Here is a 17,462-nt window from a genome sequence, read left to right on the forward strand (position 1 = left end):
CGTTTGGCTTCTGTGAAGGCATAACTTCCCTTTCTGTGTTCTATCCAAAGCTATTGGACCACTACTACCCTTCCTTTTGTGTGCTTTCTCCTCCTCGGTCCAATCTGTCTTCCACTGTCCTGACTTTTTCAGTATCTTTTGCCTTCTGTAACGATCATCCACTTGCCCTATAAACTTCTTCTCGACTTCTGACACTTTGCAGGTCAGATTATTTCTGCGGGCATGTGAAGTATCTAAAGTATCCCAAGGAATGAAGAATTTCGCTAATCTGTCTTCACTCTTATAGTAGTCCCATTTATTCATTTGCTTGTAATTTGGGACTTCTGGTAACACTGAATCATAATTAGAAAAGTAGTATTCAAAACTATCTCGTCCGTAAAATATGCTAAGCAATAAACTACATGTAATGCCATAAGTCAGTGGGAGGTGGTGGTATCTAATGCCTTCATCCACAGACGCAGGCAGTTGCATACACACATAACAGTCCTTGACCTCCATGGCATCAACATACTCATATAACAGTTTGGCATAAGCATTTGACCTATAGTCGCCCTGGGACTCATCCATATGTAACCTACGGGTTTCTGCTGCTAATAACGCTTTCTCCTGTATTGTTTCCCCTTTCTTACCAGCAGCAGTGGGTTTTGGTGTCACTACAGATTTTTCGTCTGGTACCCTTGCCTCACTCTCGTGTCCCATCACATATGATACAGTAACAACTAAAGCTATAAGAAATATCACTCCCACTATTAGTGTGCCTATTATACATTTGGCTCTGCGGTTCGGATTACCGGCCTCCATGTTCTTCAGACAGTATGATTCCTTTCTCCTTTTCAACACAAAGTTCTTTCTCTTTGAGTTCCTTTACAGTCTCTCTTGATGCTTCAGTCTTTAGAACCACACAATCGGAAGCTGGCAATATCTTTTTGCAAAGTCTTTTTGAACTTTAACACAGACAACCCTAGCCCTTCTCCGTCAACTTAAAGGAACCCCTAAGTTTTCTCTGCTTCCACTAGGCGCTAGGTTATCTTCTCACTCTCGTTTATTTACAAAGTCTTTAAGCATCTACAATGAGGCTTGAACCCGCGGCTTGGATAGCGTAGTTCAATATTTCCAAACAAAGAATGTGCTCTTCATGACTTGTTATCGTTGTTCCGAAGTCGGGGAATTGTAATTCGGTGAAGAACATGTGCTTTAACTTGCTTAGGTAGGGAGGGTTGGGGATTTTGAACGTTAGTGACCCTTCTGTTTCGACTCCAGGCACCAACAGCTGCACTTCTACTGTGATGATGGGTTCAGTGCTGGTCACTATCACCGCCCTATTCTCCCTGTAACTCGTTCCCAAGACATCTGTCGCCAGGTATGTCCACTCAGGAGTGGCGTATCTTCTGCTAGGCACACGTACTCTCCTTGACCTTCTTGGTTCTGCCGCTTCAGAGCCCAGAGCGCCCTCGTCCAGGTCTGAGTCTTCGGATATTGGAGCAAGGGGTCTCTCTGGAGTTGACCTCAGGCTTGACCTTCTCCTTTGCGGCCAGCTGGCCTCTCCACGCCTTGCCCTCCTGCTCCTTGACCTGCTGCTTTGCTCGTGCTCTCTTTCAGCTTGGCCTGCGTCTGATTCACACTCCCAGCTACTTCCTCCTTCTGTAGCGTCGTCGGTTTCACTATTGTACTGACCGTCCTCGGCCTGGTCAGACACGCTCCCAGCTTCTTCTGGCACCTCTACAGCTTGGCTGGCCCCCTCTATGGCTTCTCTGTCCAGAGCTGGACTTACATCCGAGAGAGGAGCTGTTTCTTCCAGAGGTGCTGGAACTCTCCGCGTATGGGGCGCGTGGATCCAGTTGGGCAGACCTCCCACTTTCACAGCAGTATTCGATGTTAGGATGATCTGGTAGGGCCCACGCCACCGGACATCTAGGCAGCTTCTTCTGACGTGCTTTTTGACCAGTACCCAGTCTCCAGGGCACAGGTCATGACACAAGTCCTGGCACGACGGGACCTCGGCAGCCTGCACCTGAAGGGACACAGAATGAATGGCATCAGACAGACCCTTACAATAGTCCAGGATCATATCATCTGTGATATTCAACAATGCTGCAGTTGGTACTGATGGCAATCTCATTGCCCTCCCCATTAACACCTTGTGTGGTGATAGTCCCGTTCTTCTGTCTGGGGTACTACGGATGCTCATAAGAACTAGTGGCAGGGCATCAGGCCAACTCAGAGACGTTGATGAACACATTTTGGCAATTCGGGACTTTATGGTGCCATTTATCTGCTCCACAATTCCCAAAGCTTCTGGTCGATAGCTACAATGCAATTTCTGGTCTATGTTCAGGGCTGCACAAATCATCTTCACAAGTTCGCTGTTAAAATGTGTTCCCCTATCTCATTCCAAAGAGGCCGGTACCCCGAAGCGCGGGATGAGTTCCCTAAGCAATAACTTGGCTACTGTGAGGGTGTCACAACTGCGTGTAGGGTATGCCTCGACCCATCTGGAAAATATGCAAACAACCACCAGGACGTATCGAAGGCGGTTGCATCTTGGCATTTCAATGAAGTCCAGTTGCATCCGATTGAACGGACCCCCAGACCTCCCTATGTGACTCAATGCGACTGGTGTTCTTTTTCCTATGTTCAGCTGCTGACAGGTCACACAACGCTGGCACACTGCTTCTGCGGCTACTCTAAACTTGGGGTTGTACCACGTTTGTCTGAATACCCTCAACATAGCGTCTCTCCCTAGGTGTACTGGACCATGTATCTGTCTTGCCATTGGGCTCACCAACTCATTTGGCAACACTGCCCTTCCATCTGCTGAAACCCAAAAGTTTGTTTCGCCCATCACACATCCGGCAGTTTCCCATGTTCTTTTCTCAAAATCGGGTGCATTTTCTTGTATACATTTTAACTCGTCCCAAGTATCTACGGTTTCCAAGATCATAGCTAATTCAGTCCTTACATTTATTCCACCCACTTCCACCTCCGTGAAAGAGTACCCTTGTTCTGCACAATAACGTGCAACTTCGTCAGCGTATCTATTGCCCTGTGACACAAAGTCTGTGTTTCTGGTATGTGCTGTACATTTCACAATGGCAATAGCTGCCGGACATTGCAAGGCTTCCAACAATAAGCGTACAAACTCCCCATTTCGAATGGGTGAACCTGAAGAGGTCATGTAACCCCTTTGAGACCACAATTGCCCGTAATCATGAACTACCCCGAAACCATATTGGCTATCGGTGTATATGGTGACTCGAATTTGGTTGCTAGCCAGGCAGGCACGCGTCAATGCAACAATTTCAGCTACCTGAGCGGAGTGTACTCCTTCCAGGCATGCGGCTTCCACAACTCCGGTAATTGTACAAACAGCATAAGCTGCTCTCAACTGACCAACATCGTCTCTTACACATGAGCCATCAACAAAGAAAACTTCATCAGGGTCAGTCAGTGGCTCATCCACGATGTCGGGTCTCGGTTTGGTGCATAGTTCAGTCACATCAAGGCAATCGTGATCTGTACATTCATCATCCTCAATGTCACTTGGGAGTGGCATCAATGTAGCAGGGTTCAAAACAGAGCATCTCTTGAGGGTCACGTTCTCTGCAGCAAGAATGACTTGCTCATAGCGCGTGAGCCTGCTATTGGTCAGATGCTGAGTTTTGGTCCTGGTCATCAACAGTTCAACAGAATGTGGCACATACACCTCTAACTGGTGTCCCATGACTATGTTTTCGCACCTTTCAATGCTGACACCCGTTGCAGCAACGGATTTGAGACATCCGGGCAACGCTGCGGCTACTGGGTCTAAGGTAGCCGAAAAATAGGCGACTGGTCTACGGGTATTCCCATGGATTTGGACCAGGACTGACAAAGCACAACCCTCTCTTTCACAACAGTAAAGCAAGAATGTTTTGTCGTAATCTGGCATTCCCAGAGCAGGAGCACGACACAGGTCCTCTCTCAGCTGTAGGAACGCCATCAAACAATCTTTGTCCCATGGCACCGGATCACTCACCTCCTTGTGCGTCAGTTTTTGCAAGGGTTTTGCTTTCAGTGAAAAGTTCGCTATCCACTGTCGGCAATAACCCACCATCCCTAGGAACATCCTGACCTCTCTCTGTGTTTTAGGTGCGTTCATTTTCATGATCGCCTCTATTCTGTCTGGTGACACCTTCCGTTTTCCTTTTTCAATTCTGTGCCCCAAATACTGCACTTCCGTCAGGCAGTACTGCAATTTGCTCGGAGACACCTTGTGCCCGTTTGCAGCTAGGTGATTTAGCAAAGCAATGGAGTCCTCCTTGCAAGCTTCTTCAGTTACTGACGCAACAAGTAGGTCGTCTATGTACTGGACCAGAACCGAATTCTGGGGCAGCACCAGACTTTCAAGATTTTTCTTCAAAAGCTGTTTAAAAATCGATGGGCTCTCTGCATACCCCTGTGGGATACGACACCATGTTAATACGCGACCTTCCAGCTTAAAAGCGAAAAGAAAGTGGCTATCCTCGTCCAAAGGGATTGAAAAGAAAGCCTGGCAAAGGTCTATCACTGTGAACCATTCGGCTTGGAACGGTATCTGAAACAATATCACTGATGGATTCGGTACCACTGGACAACATGAGACAACTATGTTATTGATTTTTCGAAGGTCCTGCACTATTCTGAATTTCCCACTTGATTTCTGCAAACCCATAATCGGGGAGTTACATGGACTACCCACGATATCTTTCAGTATTCCCTGCTTAATCATGGACTCGATCACGGGTTTTATACCTGCAATCGTTTCTGGGGTCAATTTATATTGGGGTGTTCTTGGAAACTCAGCATTCGGTTTTACTATGATTTTCACTGGGTCCACTCCCTTGACTAGTCCAATCTCTTCCCCAGTGAAATCCCACACTTCTGGTGTCACGGTCTCCCTTAGATCCCAAGGGAGCTCATCCACTGTCAAAGTGGGATACAGCTCCACGCACGTTCTTGAGTTTGCGACCTTAAAGTCAGCGTCATCATCATTAGTCAGTACCTCCACTCCCTACGGTGTGCAGTATATTGTACAATTTAACTTGCACAATAAATCCCTCCCCAATAGACATACAGGGCTAGAATCACAAACCACAAACTGATGCTCATCGCTGTATTTCCCTATTTTCACTAGCACTGGTTCGGTCAATGGGCTTGTTATTCTCTTGTTTGCGACCCCCACCACTTGAATCGTTTCTCCTGACATGGGTAGGCCTGGAACTACGGCTGATCTCAACGTGGATCGAGTGGCCCCTGTGTCTACTAAGAAAGTCGTGGGACACCCTGCCACTTCCGCCTCCACGTATGGTCCCCTTTGGTCCACCTCTAAGACTGCCCCGAGGGTACAGTCTTCTCTCTCCACTCTCTGTCCCGTTAGGGGATCAACGTAGTAACACTCTTCTCCTCCTACGAAAAGAGGCATCTGTCTATAGGTCTTTCCCCCTGTCCCTATTCTGGGTGGTTGAGGGAACTGGGCTCGTGGAGCTGGGGTCCCCCCTTTGACCACCTTTCCTTGGTATGCTGTTGCCCCTTTTCCTGGAGTGTTTTGAACCTCTTCCTCCTCTATCTCTAGTTCTCCAATTTCAACGCTATAGGGACACTCGCGTTTCCAATGTCCCACCTCGTTACATTGATGGCACCGGGTCGTCTTTTTCAAAGTCGCAATGTCTACCCTAGGTCTTGAGTTGGAGTTCTCCTCATTACCTTTGTTCTGGTTATTCTGTCTCCTGCCCACGGTCCCTGTTCCCTGTTGCTGTTGTCCACCCTTACCAGCTGACTGCATCTGTACCACCATCAGTTTTTCTTTTAGCTTTTTGGCTTTTGAATCTATCTCATCACTGCAGTATCTAGCATATCTCAGAATTTCGTCCAAAGGTTTATTTTGCCAACAAATCAAGTGTTGCTGAATCATTAAACAAATATCCGGTCTTAAGCCCAAAACAAATTTAGACATAAACTGCCCTATGTCTTTAGGATCCATTACGTCCAACCCGCTATATTGTTTAAACGCCTTCAGCAACCTCTCATAATATTCATGAACTGTCTCCTTGGGTTCCTGCCTAGTTCGATCTATTTTGACCCAATCTATGTCCTGCATTGGCACCTTTTCCTTCAGCCAAGTCATCACTCTCTCTATTATTTTGTCATTACTGTCTCGGATGGTCCATTAGTCCGTGCATCTCTCTCTGGTTCTGATGTGGGCCATTCAGCACTAACCTTACATGCTGACCACAAGTCTCCTGGTACCACAATGTCAAACAGGGTGTTCAGGTCAATCCAGAGTACTTTGGAGATTTTTACGAACCTCTCTACCTGCTTGTACCATTCCACTCGATTCTCCCTCAATTTAGGGAAGGAATTGGTAAAGGCAGCTAAGTCCCCCCTACTCCAGGGCACATGCACATAGCTCCCGTTTGCAACCTCACGCAAAGGGTATGCCTCTATCTTCTGCAGCCCTCCCTCTGGGGACATCCCAAGTGTGCTTCTCCTGACGGTCCCTTTCTTGGACCATCTTTCTTCCCATTTATCCAGCGCTCTCCATGTCCTTATTCCAGTGATCAATTCCCTTATGTGTGTTTTTAATCCTATTGTTCTTCTCTCATCTAGGTCCTGATCTGAATAATGTAGCCTGTGGTTACCCTGTAATGCTTTGGTCCTTGACAAGTCTACCATGTATTTTCCTGCCAGTTCGGCTAATCTCTCATGTGCTGCTCTCGCTTTCCGAGTGATGTCCTTTGCCATGAACAGTACTTCATCCTGCTCGTACATGTCCATTCTCTCCAAAGGCAAAGTACCATCTACCATGTCATCCAGATCTGATTTTAAACTGGCGACATCAAGTCTCTTTGCTTTTATCTCGGCTCGCAACATGTCTTTCTTAGGATGTTCATTGGTATCTCTCCCATCCCAGCTCCGAGTCCTACGCCTAGGCTCAGGGGTGTTCAGGAGAATACTCCCTTGTTCCCATCTTTCTAAGTCCCATGCTCGGCCATCTTCCCTTGGAGGGTGGTGAAACACCGTCCTGTTTCCCCCAATTTCATTTTGTCCATTCTCTCGGTTTTCCCTAGCCCCATGATAGGATTCTCTGCTGTTCTCCACCCTGTCGCTACTCCCTTGTTGCCTAGTGTCACTCAGTACCTGGTAAGCTCCTTCTCGACTCCCCATGTCCCCGGTATTCCGTTCATGTTCTTGATTACAGGGGTCATGGCGAGACCTCTCGCAACTCTCGTTTTGTCCACTATTGCCAGACGCATAGTGGGTGCACTTAAAGCTGTCCCTGTACTCCTGCGTTCTCCTGTCCCCTTCGCTGTGAACGGGGCGGGACACCCCTCCACACTCAGGGCTCCTGTTTTCCACTACTGGTCTACCTCCACTCCTGGTATGACGAGTATCTCCTCTACTTTCCTGACCCTTCCCGTCCCACTCCGGACTGCTTTCGTCAGCCCGCAGTGAGTCCGGATCCTGCTATCTTGGCTTTCCCTTTCAGCTTCCGCTGCTATCAGGCTCTTGTGAGCCTCTACTGCCGCATCCCATGTCTTTAGGTACTCTCTTAACTCCTGGAAGGATTTCGGCTCTGATCCCCTCAGATCTACCGGCCATCTCGGGCCCCCCTGATCTCTTGTGGGGTCTACTGCTGTATGTACTGGGGTGCTCCAGTCCCTTGGTCCTGGCAGCTGTCTTGGGGAATTGATTGTATCATTCCTCCTTGCCATTTCTGCTCTCTCCCTGTCCAATCGTACCTGTTCCTCCCCTCTGGCTCTCTCTGGGTCATAAATCGATACTATAGGACCTATCGTAACAGGTACTTGCAGGGCGTCTGGTAGTGCATAGGATGTGGCACGCTCCGTTTCTGACACCTTTTGTACCACAAACCTTCCGACTACCTTCTGCACCGGACTAGGTTGAGGCAATTCTTTACTTGCAGTGGGATCCCAATCCGTGCTAGGAAGCGGCCTATACTCCCCTATGCCAGCCCCCCCTTCTCTGCTGGGCTCGGCATTTTCTGTCTCTCTATTGTACGGGGGTGGCCTATCTGTTAGCAACCTATTTATCAGGCTGTCCTCTGTCTCGCTCTCATCATCCTCCTCTAATGGGCTCCTGTTTTCCGCCACCTCTATCACTGGGTACAGTTTGTTTACTTCAAGGTTATGCACTCTCCATCTTTTAGCATCCGCATCCCATTTGGCATCCTGCACTGCTCTTACCGATCGTTTCACCCTTTCTTGACGCCTGTTCTGGTTCCTATCATGCGCCGCCCTAATCCATGCATTAAGGGCTTCAAACTGGGTCGGTCTAGGCAGAGGTCTCATTGAGGTCATAACTGCTTTTAACTGATGTAATATCTCTAATCTAAACGTCCCATACTTTGGAAACGTCAGTTCCTCATTCCCTTCCGTAATCTTACACCAATTTGAAATCCACAATATAGTATGCAACCCAACATTCGTCGCCATATAATTAGCCGGCGTACCCTCCGGCGGGGCCTCTTCCCCATCATAAGATCTCCGCCTCTCTCTCTTAAACATCGCTCTTAACCATTTAAAACACTTCATGATCAAATGTACAATTTCCTGCTTCGCTATTCTGTTTACTTCCTGGTGACAATCCGCCAATCCTAGCGCGGCTTTGCTAGCTGGCCTATCACAGCGCGGTCTCACCCCTACCGGCCAATCCCAGCGCGGCACTCTCTGACGTCACTTGTCTCCCCTTTGCAGCAGTTCCCTTCCTTTCTCAGCTCGTCTCTCGGTCACGCATGCGTCCCATTCATACACTGAAAGGTGATTACTTCCGACCAAGCAATCACTTCTCTTGCCTGTGCGTCCACAGTTTATCTGTAATTGTCACCACAACTGACGAAATGCCTTTCCAGGCAATCGTCTCTCTGATAGGTTGCTTACACACAGTAACTTCCGACCAGCGTACGTTACTCACACACTCACTCTTACGTTCCCCCTATCACGGTCCTGCGGGCGATCAATGGTACCTCATGACTCCCTTCACACTGGTTGACAATTACTCTGGATGTCCGATACACCCGAACCACTTAAGCTCTCTTCTGAACTTAAGATTTGCACCGGTTGCGCGCGCTCACAACCTGTTCCACAGTCACTCTACAGGCATTCAACTCCGCAAGACATTACGACATAGATAAAACACAAAAACACCGCAATCTAACACGCATGACCCTTTATACTCACTCTCGACCGATACTGCTGCTTCTCTTTCTCACGCCGTCAGCACCCTCTTCGGCGGGCGGTTCTTCTGATCATCGATCTCTAGGGGCCTTGGGGTAATCTAACCTGGCCTAGATCACCTTCCTCAAGAAGGCAACCATTCTCTATAGCTACCAACTGGGAGGGCGGGATTTTTGATATCTAGTTTACCACTCCAGATCTAAACCCCGTTCAGGTCGACTGAATCTTTATTGCCTGTCATTGAGGAAAGAAAGTGCATCCAATACCAGGTTAGTTTGACTAATAATGGGCTTGACTCTGAAAAACCACATACTACTTCTAAGTTTCAAAGGTTTATTATAGAGTCAAGGATAACTGCAAATACAGGCATCTCAAAACGAGATTCAAAAGATATAGAGGCACTAATACAAACATATGTTCTCTAAAGATTCTTAGGCGACCAAAGAATATCACTATAATTAATTCCAAAATCATCAGGGTTGCAATGATAGACACAAATTGTAATCTATCCGTGATTTACAAAGGAAGGAAGGAATCAGGTTAGGCTGTCCCTACTCTGTACTGGATGGTATCCCTACTTAACAAAGTCCCAACCTATCAAAGGTGTCAGCTGTGAATGACTTCCTAAGAAGTTCACCCACTCTTAGTCTTAGGTGAAAACCTATGATCTCCAGTCATGACCCCTCTCTGCCTACCCATCCGCTCTCTGAAAGGTCCCCAGGCATCTGCTCTAACTCCACCCAGGGGTGCTGTCCCTAATACAAAATCATAATTACAGTTGAAACGCCCCTCAAGAGACGCCCCTCACGTGGTGTCGGTTCTGGCTTTTTCCATGATGATCTTCCTTTGGGCCTCGTGTTTAGCATTGACCTTGCTTCCCAGGCTTCTTCTCCAGCTCGCTGATACCCCCTAAACATTCCTGAATCCTCCTCCATGTCTGTACCAGTCTCTTCAAACAGAGCTCTATTCATCAGACTTTTGATTGGAACCCCCCTCGCACCTGCAGACAGACATTCGCAACTTGGATCCCATTTCTCATCGACTTCTAACAGAAGTTTGCAACTTATTTCTCGACACAACTCGTCATGTACCAGCACGTGCAAATTAGAAAAACCTTTTTCTCTCTTCAGGCCTACAACCCTTCTCGCAGAGGTTCTATTCTCTTCAAATCCTTTCGAGAACTAAAATAACATGTTAACACCTTATTCTTTAATTATGAGAAACACTTCTATGGAATATAAATCTAACGAATAAACAGAATTACTAAATAGCATAGTGCAGTCCATGTCATGTGTAAGCGTACATTTCCAATCTTCTTTGCCCTGGCCATGAGGCCTGTTCCATTCTATGCTTTGCAGCATGGCATTCCTCCTTTCGCAGCTACATAACATGGATCCTGATTAATCACGTCTAATATTTCTAAGCATTTCCACACATTTCTATTGTAGCCCATACTCTATAGGGGCTTTCTATCTCTACTAAAACACTCTTGAGTAAGTACGGATACATTTTCTCATTTCTCAAGTTACATTAGCTAACTTTACGCCATGGGCTTGTACATATGGCGTATACGTACGTTTCATTCAAATTGCGCTCTCTCACTACGAACACAAATTATGAGTCTTACTGTAGTGACCACTTCAGACATGATTCCATTACTGGCCCTTGCATGCAGGATTAATAGCACTGACTATCTCACTGCATCAGCAAAAATGTTAATAGAAATCTTTAGTAATTTACATTTTGAATGTCTCTACATTTCATAGTGGTGATAGATGCAATGCCCTTACCACCAGCCAAATACTTACTTTTAGGCTCATAGAAGTATTTTATTTTACCACTAACAGGAGGTCGGGCTTCTAGTGTTATGTAGGCAGGTCTCTCTCTCCAAGTAGCTCCTTGCTTCATGCTTCAGCAATAGTGGTTGTTCCCTATTCTCTATAGGCAACTTCCAGGTTAAACCACTCAGTAGTTCAAGTCTCAAGAATCCACTGTAACTAAGTATTAAAATCAAAAGTGTTTAAGTGCTGAAGTGCTATCCAGCAAACAAGTTCCCCAAGGGCCTACTGGCCCGAATCAGTCTTACCTGCACCTGCATGATCTGAGCTACCAGAGTTCAAGAGTGCGCCCCCTAGATGGGCACTGTTGCAACAGTGGCTGGCTCATGTGAGTAACTGTGTGCAGCCTAAGTGGGATATGCTCCGCAGTCCTCTAGCTCCTCACACATGGTTGTGCAATTGTAGTGACAGGTAAACTTCATAGGTCCTCCTGGCAGGTTGAGTTTTTCGTCGGGTAAGAGGGGAGTAATGCGAAGGTGGTGATGCAGATCCTTTGTCCCTTTGAAGCTATGCAGGGGTGCAGTTGCCTCACCCTTCTGGTGAAGATCCTGACACTGTCTCACCTTTTGCTGGTCCCAGTGACACCCTCTGGCTGATGGAGTCACTTTAGCTCTACTGCACATGGGCTCCAACCAGATTAGCAAAGGAGATTCCTTCACAGTGGCCTCTCCTGGCCTTTAGGGTAAACCGTTCACCACCGCACATGGACTGATCCACTCAATACAGCAATCTGTCCAGGAAGGCATGCTTGGCATTTGGGGTCACAAGTCCTTTACTGCACATGGGCACAGGCCCGAACGCCACAGCATTGGTCAGAATTTACTTGCCGGTGGCCCCTCTGGGCATACAGTGTCACCGGTTGCTCACTGCATATGGGCAACAACCCGCTTAAAACAGCGATGTCCACAGCTCACTTCACAGCAGGTCTCCTCTGGCATTCAAGGGTTGCCTACTATTTTAGTTCAAGAAGAATTTTTTATTAAGGTAATTTCAGACCAAATACGCACACGGATAGCAATACAATTGGTACAGCAGCCATCTCCTCACAAAAGGAGTCCACTCAACAGGATTGCCCACTGGACTTTGCTCCCGCCAATGCTCTCCTCTTCCCCGGAGTGCACACTGGTTTTGGAAAGCAGGCAGGCACTGGTGCTCCAGGCTCGATGGCAGAGGGTCTTGGATTCCCTGGGTGATGTCCCTTCACCCAACTGGGAGACTAGCAGGCCTTAACCCCCAGTCTTGGTCATAGATAGAAGTCTTTCAGACTATCTCCTCGTTGCAGAGCCTGACTAGCTTGCTTGAGAGCTGACACTTTTTGGGGCCTCAAACTCCCCTTCATAAGTCCATTTCAAGACACACATGTGATTTAGAGCCTTTCTTTGAAGTTTATGTTGGGGGTCTTCTACATTTGAAGTGTTCATTCCTCTGCCCTCTCTTCCTCTTGAAAGCAGTCTGTTATAGCAGGAGCGACTCCAAAGCTGATAGGACTATCGTTCACACTTGGTTGTCAGCCACAGTGATATGAGTATCAAAAGGTTAGCCCAGTGCCTCAGTCCTCTCCACCTCTTAGCTACTCACTGGAAATGCAAACTTTATCACCATTAAACACCACAGTTCTGAGTGTGGGATTACAAAGACAACCAATGGCAATCTTACTAGTAACCTGCAATTTAGAATGCTGCTTGAAGAAAGTTATGAAACCTGTCAGTCTCCATCCCCGTTTACATTTCTGATCATGTCCAAGACTGCGCTTGGCTCTGACTATGATGATAGGGGAGGTGAGATATTGAAAGAAGGCACATAAGCAACAACATTGGTTTGTATTCACACAGCTTGTATCTTCAGATGGAGATTTCCTCAGATTTTCTGTAGTGTCTCACAAATGATAGCTTTTTTACACTAACCAGAATGCAGTACTACTGTTACTCTCTGCTCTTACATCACCTTAAAATAAAGCAGTTTTTTCACTTATATGTTTTTTCAATGAATGGTATTATTCTTCAAGAAATTTGAAATAGCCAAGATTTACATTCAACATCTTAATGGGACAGGACCATTATCTTGTTAAGAGTCAAGAAAATCATCATGAGACTGGCCTTGTTCTGATGTTGTATAACAGTTGTTACTGCTCCACAACGGGAGACACTGATCAGAAACCAAGGGTTACACTAGGCCTGGGCAGTAAATTCAGTTCTGCTCATGGAATTTGCGGAAATTGGGTAATTTTGCGTTCCGCAGAGAACGCGGAATTGCCCAAAATTCTACGATTCATTGCTTTGTGGAATTTTTTGCTTGTTCGCACTTTCAAAATGCGTGTTTGCCAGGTATCTCCCCCCGAGCACGCAAACAGCATTTGCGAACAGGAAAAAAGCATCGTGAATGGGCGGAACAAGCAATTCCGCATGTTTGCCGAACTCTGCATGCTCACTGAGATTTTTGACCGTTTCCCAGAGCTTTGCGTAGCGTGACTACACAAATTCTGCCTACCCCTGGTTTAGACAAAATCTACATATAAATCTGCTAAGGCCCAATAGACATTTGTTACAGCAACATCTTTCAGGCCATGACAAAATGCAAGTACACAGCTGCAGGTAACAGTATAAGGGCTTACCTGAAGGCCTGCTATCCACGCAATCTATTAAGAACTCTCCATAGCTATCACTGACCTGGGCCTCTGAAGACAGCACAGTGGGGGGTTGAATAATTCTAATAATGCAAGGAAAGTCTTTAAGATAATATTGCAGAAGAAATTTTGAGAGGTTCCACAAACCGAAAACTTCTAAGAAGATGTTCTCAACGCGTGACTTGAAGACACAACCCAGCACAGCCATAACTCTGCTCTCCACGATGGTGGAAAGTAGCAGTAGTGAAACCTCTTCTCAAAAAACCTAACCTGGCCCCAAAGATCTTAAAAACTTCTGACCTATCTCTCTTCTCCCAGTCCTTGCGAACATCTTGGAATGCCATCTTATTAACCACTTTATGGATTTGTGGCGAAGAGCAGAACTGGTTAGATGTGTTACAGTGTGGATTCCGTAAAGATCCTCATATCGAAACTACATAGTTGTTGGCTATGGACAGTATCAGGAGACTCGTGTACATTTCTCCACCCCTTCTGATAAATTGCCTAAACAAACTTAGTGTCTCAGGCAGAGCACTGAAACTACTGTCCTTTTTCCTCAATGATAGATCTCAGAGGGTGGCAGGGTGCCGCAGGGCTCATCATTAAGCCCCACACTTTCCAACTTGTTAGTCCCTCCCCTTGGCAGGATTATTCACTCATTGGGGCTGCAGGTGGTCTCCCGTGCCAATGTCTCTTAGTTTATTGTGTACATTTCATAAGACACAGTAGTGATTGCAGTCAATTTCAGCCATTGCATGACAACAGAAGTTGGGTGGATGAGGAGGAACTACCTGAAGCTCAATTGGGAAAGGTCTGAGGTGCTGCTCTTTGGAAATCAAACCTCCATCTGGAATCACAGTTGGTGGCCTGAGTCATTAGGCACTATAGCAATGCCTACTGAGAAGGCTAGTAACCTGGGGATTCTGCTAGACTGTCACATCTCCTTAGACCTCCAGGTAAATCGTATGGTAACAATGTGTTTCTGGTTGATCAGGATGTAAAGGAAATGTGTCCTTTCATTCCCTTTTCTGCACGTAAACAAAGGGCTTTGGCACTAGTCATGTCTAGAATCGATTACTGTAATGCCCTATATTTAGATACCAACAAGAGCTCCCAAGCTACATTGCAGCTAGTGCAGAATGCACTGGCGATGCTCACCTTGAACATTCCCAAACAGCAGTCAGTGAACAATGGGCTACAATACCTTCACTGGTTTCCCATAAGAAAACATATTATGTTAAAATCTGTCTGCTTATTGCATAAGGTCCTGAACTGTTGTCTTTCCGGTAAAGTAGAAGTAGACAAGAAGTCTTCAATCTTTAAGTTGGTTTATTGAAGTAAACAAGAGACATGAGGATACAAGCGTAGAGAGCTTACGGTGGTAGCTCCAACTGCCTGTGGAGCAGTTCCAATGCCTGGCCCAAACATTCTAGATTAAGTAATACACAGAATACATTGACAAGCACAAAGTAACATTCCAACATTTATATATAAAACAAGTGCACTGAAATGTGATGCAGAAACACCACATATGTCTCCGAAAAAATGAAATAATGCACTAACCAAACAATACATGGAAAGTTTACTGGATATATCTACTAGGAGTCTCCCTAACTCTTGAACTCCTTCTGACAATAGGAAAACTCTGATCACTATTTACAACTGGATCATGAACTGAATTGGTTCTGGCCAAGCGACCAAAATTCCACCAATGACCATTGTCTAGTTTAGCACTATTACCTTTAATTGTGACTATACATGCACAAAGTAACATTCCAACAGGTGCAGGTATAGTCAAGGCTGACTACACTCCCACTAGTGTGCTACTTCTTTGTTTAGCTTCTGAGTTGGCACTCTGAACCGCATCCCTGAAATTGTGCAAAATCTTCTGTAAACTTGAATTCATATCCCCTTTCCTACACTTCAAAACGTGCGCCCTCTAACGCATCTGTGAAGTCATACCCCCTCTCCTGCCTCCACTTACCCATTCGCTCAGCCCAACCTTTTTGAAGCAGAGCCCCCGCTCCTGAATAACTGAAGCTGTGTCCTTTCTTGTACCCCCTTGAATCTTTATAATTTCTCCCGCATTCCATGATCCACGCCCTCTTGCATGCTTACTACCCCGTGCCTAATTTGTACAAAAAAGCCAAAAGAGGGCCACAGCCCTTGTTAGGAGGCCACTGCAGTGCCCACTACGCATTGCCTCTGCCAGCAGAGCCAATATCAAACACCTCAACTACTGACCATCACAGTGTAACAATCTATACTAGTCCTTGCCATAAAGCTATAAGAATGGAATGGGAAGCAGGCATTAGTCAATGTAATGCATACTTATTTATTAAACAACCATTGTTGCACTAATCTCTAACATAGACAGACAGTGACACCTTGTGGTAGACTCTGAAAAGTAATGGTGTTAAAAACTAAGTGCCAGTGCCAAGCACCGGAAACCACTGGCTCAAATTAAGCAGTGGTACTACCTCACTTACACCTCTTTGTTGTGCCATCTCTCTTAAACTATTGGATCTGTGTTCTCTCTCTTGCACAACCAAATGTGGCCCCACCACTAAATCAATAGTCTCCATTCAACATGTTTAAAAATGTGTTGTCTCTCTTGAAGCCTTAGGTAACTAGGTCCGCAGGTCTGTGGCAGTGTGACAGGAAGGACTGCTCACCAGAACTGGACGACCAACCTGTTGATAGTGCAAGACTGTTACTTAGGGTTTATTCTGGCTCAAATTAATTTGATAATGGTGGCAATGTGCCAGAGAGCCACTGCTGTGCAGCTTGACACAGGGAGCAGATTAGGAGAACTGACATGGGGTTGTGACTGGGGGTAGTGCATCAATGTTATGTTATGTTATGTTATATTTAGATTTGTATCGCGCACTGGTAGTCAAGACTGTCCTGGCGCGTAGGAGAACAACATGCGTGTAAGACAGACAAGGTAGCTAGGCGTTTGTTGGAAAAGATGCGTTTTGAGTAATTTTTTTAAACTATTCAAGTTCGTAGTGTATCTGAGTAGGTCAGGTAAAATCATTCCACATGGTGGCTGCTCTAAACGCCAGGGAATTACCCCGAGGCGCACCCTCTTGAATCTGGGGACCACTAGACGTCGGAGCGTAGCTGAACAAAGCTCACGAGTTGGCTGGTAGAATGTGAATCTGGCCCTCAGATAGGATGGACAGGGGTCATGTAAGGCTTTGTGAGTCAGTACCAGAGCCTTAAAACGCACTCTTTGGGCCACGGGGAGCCAGTGAAGCTCACGCAGCTGTTTACGAACACTTAACCTCCTGGGTATATCAAAGAGGAGTATCACTGCCGCGTTCTGAACTACTTGCAGTTTGCGTATCAGAAAGTCAGGGGCGCCGATGTATAGGGAATTTGAATAGTCCAGGCGTGAGAGAATAAGTGCCCTGGCTACTGCCTCCTTAGCAACTTGGGCAAGAAGGGAAAAAAACTTCCTGAGGGCCGCCAGGGTGCCAAAGCATGTTCCCGCCAACCTCATGATTTGATTGCGAAAGCACAGATCCGCACCAAACCAGATCCCCAGGTCTTTTGCTATCCCGCAATCTTCCTTAGGACAAGGTGTATCTTTAGGCCAGTGTGAATCCTTAAAGTCCACCGGGAATTGTCCGTACAAGAAAATCTCTGACTTATCCTCGTTGCACTTAAAGCTGGCCTGGGCCAGCCAGGCAAAGACAGCGGACAGGCACTGTTGGGCTCCGACCGTACCAACGTCGCTTCCTTCCCAGGTGAAGAGAAGTTGGGTGTCATAGCCATAGGCAA

At 46.4% G+C, this 17,462-nt stretch overlaps 1 protein-coding gene across 1 annotated transcript in view; it reads left to right on the forward strand.

Annotated features, from left to right (window-relative positions):
• LOC147678572 (extracellular calcium-sensing receptor-like) overlaps positions 1–17,462 on the forward strand; it is a 69,599-nt gene that overhangs the window by 28,102 nt on the left and 24,035 nt on the right. The window lies entirely within an intron of this gene.

This window comes from Lissotriton vulgaris, chromosome 12 (assembly GCF_964263255.1).
Source record: "Lissotriton vulgaris chromosome 12, aLisVul1.2, whole genome shotgun sequence".
NCBI lineage: Eukaryota > Metazoa > Chordata > Amphibia > Caudata > Salamandridae > Lissotriton > Lissotriton vulgaris.